The following is a 5645-nucleotide window of genomic DNA, read 5'->3' on the forward strand; positions in this document are numbered from 1 at the left end:
ACAAGGACAAGAATGTTTTATAGTTGCAAAAAGTATTTTTTTTCTTCAAATGTGCAACTCACGTTCTTGGTGATGGACGCCTATAGAGAAAGCTTTATTAGAGCAACTGCCAATTTTTTTTTAGAGTTCTACTCCTATTTTAAAGACTTGAAACTCACACCTTTACGGATTTTTAGCACAACTTACCTCCCCCTTTATAGAATACTAGCGGCTTCCCCCCTAGCCTCTAGGGGCTATGCCCCAAGAGGTTTGATCAAACCAATTTTTCGTATTTTAGATTTAAAATAAAAATATAAAAATTTTTTTGGGGGGGGGTTTGGGGTGTCCCACCCCCCAAGAAAATAGTTATAAACCTTCCCGGGACATATGAGAAGCTACTTTGTTGATGTAACCTCCGGTTGGAGGTCTTCTATTGGAAAAAAAGAGACACCCAGTGGCCAAATTATCGACTACTTAACACACTTGTTTGTAGAGAAACTCAGCAGCTGCTCCTTGGCAGGTTATTTGTGTTTGATTAAATCTGTTTTATCAGCTCTGACAGAAATCGTGTATCCGCTTATGCTGCAACCGCTGGACCTCAGGGACAAGGGAAGGTTTCTCTGACCAAAAAGTCTATTAAAATCATTCAATCTAATCACGAAACCTTTATGAGTGTGTAATATTATCGATGATTCAACTATTATTAAAAGGGGCTTGTAGTAATTATGTCTGAGTATAAATTCGTTAATCTAAATTCACTAAACCTCATCAAAAGTTTGTAGATTATTAACAGGGATCGGCAGCCGCACGTAAGCCGCGTGTAAGCCTCAGTGATATCGACATTTTATTACTATAATATTCAGCTGGATGTATAAAACTGCTCTTTAGCAGACAATCCTTCTTTCTGAATTTTTTTTTCTGCTCACAAGCAGGTTTAAAAGTGAGGCTGAGGCGCAGTTGCCGAACCCTGATTATTTATGTTATTAGCAGACCGATTAAAAAAAAAATAACACAGTAGGGAGATTAAAAAACATTTTTAAATACTTCCTAAAAATAAAATCTTTAAATATTTTTCCTACCCATAAAATTTGTAACTGTTTAAAGACAAAAACAAAATATTTTGACAAATTTTTACTTCGGCTCATTTTCAAACACTTCCTAATTAACCCTTTAGAGCAAGTTAAAGTAAAAGTTTCAAATTGATTCAATAACTTAAAAACATCTTACTTTAAAGCTCAAAAATAAAATCCTTTGCTCATTACTTATTAAAACAAGGATGACAACATCTATAAAAGCGAAGCTCTGAATTGGAAGGAAATCGAAATTTAACACTCATAGAGTGACAGAACTGAATAAACTGAACATATGTCTATGCAAAATTGTAAGTAAATTTGTTGCAAAACTTATTAAATACATGTTACTGTTTAGGGACATACTAACGTTTTTAAGACTAGTTATAGAGAAGCTTCGCTTATAACACTATACCTTGTTGTAATAGGAATCAGTATTAAAAAAATCAGATGACTAGGATAATTTGAATATATAAAAATTTGTTGTAAAAAAAGTAATAAATCAGCTTGTTTTAAATAGACGTACAGACTTTCTAGTAATAATTATAGAGTTGCTGCGCTTATCATTTTGTACCTAACTGCTATAGGAATTAGCATGTGAAGTTTGAAATCGAAAGGACAATCCTAACCTTTTTAGATTAACGAAAAAAGCTAACTGTAACAGATGGACGTACGGACGGACTTACGGACCGACCCTAATTATAGAAAAGCTTCTTTTAAATAGACGTACGGACTTTCTAGTAATGATTATAGAGTTGCTGCGCTTTCGAATTTGTACCTAATTGCTATAGGAATTAGCATATGAAGTTAGAAATCAAAAGGACAACCCTAACCTTTTTAGATTAACGAGAAAAGCTAACTGTAACGGATGGACGTACGGACGGACTTACGGACCGACCCTAATTATAGAAAAGCTTCGCTTTTAAAAAATAAATGACCTAGAAACATAAAGAACTAAATTCTATTTGACGATCAACTTAATTTAAAATAATCATAAAAAACATATATTGGTGCCTTACCACAAAGTTGCCTATCAAGCACTGATCCCCCTCCTTATTTGAATTATATCTTTTGATTTCTTTAATGCTATACCAAGACTCCCTCCCCTTTGGTCGTTTACAATTTGTTTTAAATTAATGGTCGGGAAAGTGGGGATTCTGTGCTCTACAAGGCACTATGGGGGAAATTCCCCATATTTTAAATTCTGTGAAAAGTTTGTAAATGTTAATATTCGGAGAAGATTAGTTGTTTTTAGTATTGCAGTACATAATAAATCATGATTTCAGGGAAGTTTCTAATTTACATTACCCATTTCGCCACTTCCCTCCAACTTGTTTCACAATTAGAGGCAAGAAGTTGTCAAGAAATACCAAATTAAACCACAACATATATTATAAAATTTAGGATTTGGAAAAGAATAGTTATGTAGTTCAGAATTTTATTGATAGGTGTTGTAAAAACTTTTTTTATGTAAAATTTTTAGATGAGATAAATATCTAAACAATCTTAAATAATTTTGAAAATATTACAGCTATCCACTCTTTGGGATTTTCAATAAATTTTATTCACTATTAAACATATAATTTATGAGTAGTCTATGATTTAGATAAAATATTTAAAATATGTAAAAAGCATTATTCAACTCGTTCATCTCAAAACTGAACATGGAACTAATCTCTGACTATCATTTTTGCATGGCTTGTAGTAAAGTGAGCAAAAACTAATAAAATAATGCTTGAGATTCTTATCAAATTCTGCCAAAAGTTGCATAATCTCATCATCTAGTTTTAACTGGAAATCTATGAAATCAGCTCTAAAGCATTGTTTGCCAGAATAGCCTTCCCTTGTCCCTGGCTGGACCTATACACACCTCTTAGAAAATAGTGGCGAAGCCGCTATTTTTCTACAAAGTGTAGATAAGCGCTTATAAAGCTGCCAGTTATTGAAATTGTTTAGCATATGATTAGCATACTACAGAGATATAAATTTAATCACTCAGCTGATGTCATGGTCCGTCTAGGAGATCACAGAGAGACTTCCAAGACTTCAATATGTTGATGGAGTAAACCATCCAACACCTTCTCACGCTCAGGACATGACATTCAACTCATCATCATGGCTTAGCTATATTTAAGTTTCAAAAAGAAACAAAGGATATGTACTACAGAATTGATTCTGTGAAGTATAATCTTATCATACATTGACCTTTTTGGGACATATGTTGAAAAGACTACAAATAGGTTGCTGACCACCTGAAGACCTTCACACACACAGCTTGATTCAGTTGCTGTGTCGCCTCAGAAATGCTATCTTTATACTTTTTCAAATAACTGGTGACATACTTTGTTGATGTAACCTCCGGTTGGAGGTCTTCTATTGGAAAAAAAGAGACACCCAGTGGCCAAATTATCGACTACATAACACACGTGTTTGTAGAGAAACTCTGCAGCTGCTCCTTGGCAGGTTATGTGTGTGTTTGTAGCTGTTAGTGAGCTTTCATCAGCTCTGACAGCTTATGCTGCAACCGCTGGACCTATACACACCTCTTAGTGAAATAGGGGCAAAGCTGCTGTTTTTCTACAAAGTGTAGATAAGCGCTTGTAAAGCTGCCAGTATTTGAAATTGTTTAGCGTATGACTAGCATACAACAGAGATATAAATTTAACCACTCAGCCGATGTCATGGTCCATCTAGGAGAGCACAGAGTGACTTCCAAGCGATCATCGATATGTTGATGGAGTCAACCTCCCAACACCTTCTCATGCTCAGGACATGACATTCAACTCATCATCATGGCTCCATGATGCTAAATTTTGTTTGCTTAAATGACTCATTGGTTGGATCCAAACAAGTAGTGTCCAAACTTTTTAACCAATAAATTTTAATTAATAAAAGAGGGTAATTTTGTTGATCGTATTTATGGATGTACATCAATTTAGCGTCAATTGTCTTATCCCCTTAAGATCCGTGCTAAAAATAAAGTTTAAAGTTATTAATAAATTATTAGTGACAAAAATAATTTATTTAATTTGTACACTTTATTTATAGGCCTTTGATGGTAAATGCGGTTTTAGAACTTTTTAAAAGCGAAGCTTTTCTATAATAAGGGTCGGTCCGTCCGTCCATCCGTCCGTACGTACGTCCGTCCGTCACAAACGGATAGCTTTTTTCGTTAATTTAGGCATGTTAGAATTGTCCTATCGATTTCAAACTTTTTATGGGCATTCCTTTAATAGTTAGGTACGATTTAGAAAGCGTAGGAACTCTATAATCATAACAAGAATGTCCGTACGTCCATTTTAAACATGTTGATTTTTTTACTTTTTTAACAACAAATTTTTATGTGATCTAATCATCCGATTGATCTGATTTTTGGTATATTGATTCCTGGGACAACAAAGTATAATGTAATAAGCGAAGCAACTTTATAATCAAGTCCTAAAAATGTAAGTATGTCCATAAACACTATCCTGAATCAAGCAGTTTTTCAACAAATTTACTTACAATTTTGCTTTGACTCTTATACATTTATATTATGATTATTCAGTTCTGACACTATACAAGTGTTAATGTCTGTTTGTCCTACCGTTTCAGTGCTTCGCTTTTATGGATGTTGTCATCCTTGTTTTTTCAAAGGATGAACTGAAGCAGTAAGATGTTTGTTTCTATGCTTGTATGTCTTTGCTTCGTTTTATGTATTTCAATTTGCCACAAGCTGCTGTTCATGAACCAAGGCATTCCCCCTACTCTTACTATTTATGTTGCGCACCTGACATGGCAGCAGTAGGAATCATTTTAATTATAATAATGATGCGGTGTCGGCTGAGATTCAAACCTATCACCTCCCCGGCGATGAGTGGATACGCTACGTGTGGAGCCACGATCGCTGTTTTTTTTTTTTTACCAGGGATAGTGTTCTTGGGAGGGTTGAAGTTGCCCTCCCCCCCCCCAAAAAAAAAACCTTCCATGGACTTTACTATAAATTAGAACCAAGACAAGTTCTTAAGCTACAGACAAACTGTCATCCTGTTACTTTTATAAAACAGAAAACTATTCATATTTATTTGTTTTCAAAATTTAATTTAAGAAATATAAATATTTTGCAGAAAAAGTAAAACTTTTAAAAGTGTATAATTTTCTTTAATATTTTTGCCATTGTAAAAATGATTACAAGATATATTGATTTCAATATATCTTTTCTTTGTTAACCAAATTAGATTAATACAGGAATAAATCAGGAATACATTTTTAACATAAAAGATTACAAATCGGGCCCCAATTCCCACCTTAATAGATCGAAGGGGGGGGGGGGGGTGGGGGGCGCCAAATAATATTTTAATCTGTTTCTAATCACAATAAAAGACTACATAAAAAATTGGCTGGTCTAGAGCTATTTTAAAATTTGCAACTAGCATCTTAAAAACGGAAAAATTACAGTTAGGGAAATTGAAAATCAGTTAAAAATCGGTCAAGGAGTGACCAAACGGTCATGACCTTACTATTCACGGAAGTTCATTATTGCTCAAGGATTTACCAAAAAAATGTATAGGTCAGGTCATAAAATCGGTCAGGGAGCGGTCAAACGGTCAAGTCGTC

At 34.2% G+C, this 5645-nt stretch overlaps 1 non-coding gene and 1 pseudogene across 1 annotated transcript; both read right to left on the reverse strand.

Annotated features, from left to right (window-relative positions):
- Positions 1 to 3039: 3039 nt before the first annotated feature.
- LOC145305069 (small nucleolar RNA U3) lies at positions 3040 to 3241 on the reverse strand. The gene has a single exon (XR_013874500.1). It is a non-coding gene; the product is annotated as a small nucleolar RNA U3 (small nucleolar RNA).
- A 472-nt stretch (positions 3242 to 3713) lies between these two features.
- On the reverse strand, positions 3714 to 3883 carry LOC145305071 (small nucleolar RNA U3; annotated as a pseudogene).
- Between the last annotated feature and the right edge of the window lie 1762 nt (positions 3884 to 5645).

The sequence above is a fragment of the Acartia tonsa genome, chromosome 13, assembly GCF_053477335.1.
Source record: "Acartia tonsa isolate MP-2025a chromosome 13, ASM5347733v1, whole genome shotgun sequence".
NCBI lineage: Eukaryota > Metazoa > Arthropoda > Copepoda > Calanoida > Acartiidae > Acartia > Acartia tonsa.